This window comes from Palaemon carinicauda, chromosome 23, assembly GCF_036898095.1.
Source record: "Palaemon carinicauda isolate YSFRI2023 chromosome 23, ASM3689809v2, whole genome shotgun sequence".
Lineage (NCBI taxonomy): Eukaryota > Metazoa > Arthropoda > Malacostraca > Decapoda > Palaemonidae > Palaemon > Palaemon carinicauda.
Window position 1 is genome coordinate 63414881 of NC_090747.1, and position 2500 is coordinate 63417380.

The window sequence follows — 2500 nt, forward strand, 5'->3', positions numbered from 1 at the left end:
AGAGGATACATACAATATGTATTTTCCCTAATAATAAAGTAAGAGAAAAGGTTATTATTATTATTATTATTATTATTTTTATTACTATTATTATTAATATTGAAATTATTATTATTATTTTCATTATTATTATTATTTTCATTATTATTATTATTATTTTTATTATTATTTTTATTATTATTATTATTATTATCATTATTATTAGTACTATTGTGATGCATTAAGTTTATTTCAATACTGATCCTCGTAAGGTTCTTAAAACCCTTCAAATATCATTTATTTTACCGAAGGGTTTAAGCAGAGCTATACACTTCTTAAGTCGTTATAAGAATCATTTGTATTAACGATTCTTAAACCACTGACGACTGGTTATATTTCTTGCGACTTACAACATACTGCTTAACTTCCTTGTAAGTCTATTATTATTATTATTATTATTATTATTATTATTATTATTATTATTATTAGTATTATTATTATTATTATTATTACTTGTCAAGTTACAACCCTAGTTGGAAAAGCAAGCTGCTATAAGCCCAAGGGCTCCAAGAGGGAAAAATAGCCCAGTGAGGAAAGGAAATAAGGAAATAAATAAATGATAAGAATAAATTAACAATATATCACTCTAAAAACAGTAACAGCGTCAAAACAGATATGTCCTATATAAACTATTAACAACGTCAAAAACAGATATGTCATATATAAACAATAAAAAGACTCGTGTCAGCCTGGTCAACATAAAAACATTTGCTCCAACTTTGAACTTTTGAAGTTCTACTGATTCAACTACCCAATTAGGAAGATCATTCCACAACTTGGTAACAGCTGGAATAAAATTTCTAGAATACTATGTGGTATTGAGCCTCATGATGGAGAAGGCCTGGCTATTAGAATTAACTGCCTGCCTAGTATTTTGAAATACCATTTGAGAAAAAATCGTAATTTGATTAAAATTGTTATTGGCTTTTTTTTTATACCGTTTAAGACAGTTTTAAAAACTAAAGTGGCGCTCAGTGGAGCGCAGACCTCCGCCGCGGCAGCTTTTGCTCGGCCTTGATCTTGACCTTGGACCTTAACACGTATTAAATGGCGTGGATTTTCGCACACTCAAACATGAACCAAGTTTGAAGTCTCTGTGACAACGATGTCCAAACTTATGGCTGATTACGTGAATTGGACATTTTGCTTAACCATGACCTTGACTTTTGACCTTAACCTTCCAAAATATAATCCTTTCCATCTTTTTACACAACAGGTAATCCCTGCAAGTTTCATCACTCTACGATTAAAATTGTGGGCAGGAAGCTGTTGACAAACAAACACACACACAGGGACGAAAACTTATCCTCCTTCCAACTTCGTTGGCGGAGGTAACTACACTCAATTTATTTAATGAAGCGCATTTACACAGACTCGCAGGGATGCCCTTCTAGTTCGGAAAGGTTTCCTACTAGCTGATTGGTTAGAATTATAGTGTCCAGCCAATCAGCTAGCGGGAAACATTACCGAGCTAAAAGGACACCTTCCTGTGAGTCAGTGCATCGCAGGGGTGCCCTTTTAGCTCGGAAAAGGTTTCCTACTAGATGATTGGTTAGAATTATAGTGTCCAGCCAATCAGCTAGCGGGAAACATTTCCGAGCTAAAAGGGTACCCTCCTGTGAGTCAGTGCATTTCAGTGGTGCCCTTTTAGCTCGGAAAAGTTTCTTGCTACCTGATTGGTTAGAATTATCTTGTCCAGCCAATCAGCTAGCAGGAAGCGTTTCCAAGCTAAAAGGGCACCCCTGCGAGTCGGTATACAAATGCACCTCATTAAAAAAAGATTGAGTATAGTTACCTCCGCCAACGAAGTTAGAAGGAGGTTATGTTTTCACACTGTTTGTGTGTGTGTTTGTTTGTTTGTTTGTGTGAACAGTTTCCCGGCCAAAATTTGTATCTTCATCTACTTCATCGTAATAGAAAATATTCTCTTGAAGGGAAGCTCTTATCTTGGATTCGAAGTAGTCGCCAATCCTAAAGTGGACTCAGAATCTATTCTCTTGAAGGGAAGCTCTTATCTTGGATTCGAAGTAGTCTCCAATCCTAAAACGGACTCAGAATCTATTCTCTTGAAGAGAAGCTCTTATCTTGGATTCGAAGTAGTCTCCAGTCCTAAACTGGACTCAGAATCTATTCTCTTGAAGGGAAGCTCTTATCTTGGATTCGAAGTAGTCTCCAATCCTAAAGTGGACTCAGAATCTATTCTCTTGAAGGGAAGCTCTTATCTTGGATCAAAGTAATCTACAATCCTAAACTGGACTCAGAATCTATTCTCTTGAAGGGAAGCTCTTATCTTGGATTCGAAGTAGTCTCCAATCCTAAAATGAACTCAGAATCTATTCTCTTGAAGGGAAGCTCTTATCTTGGATTCGAAGTAGTCTCCAATCCTAAAATGGACTCAGAATCTATTCTCTTGAAGGGAAGCTCTTATCTTGGATTCGAAGTAGTCTCCAATCCTAAAATG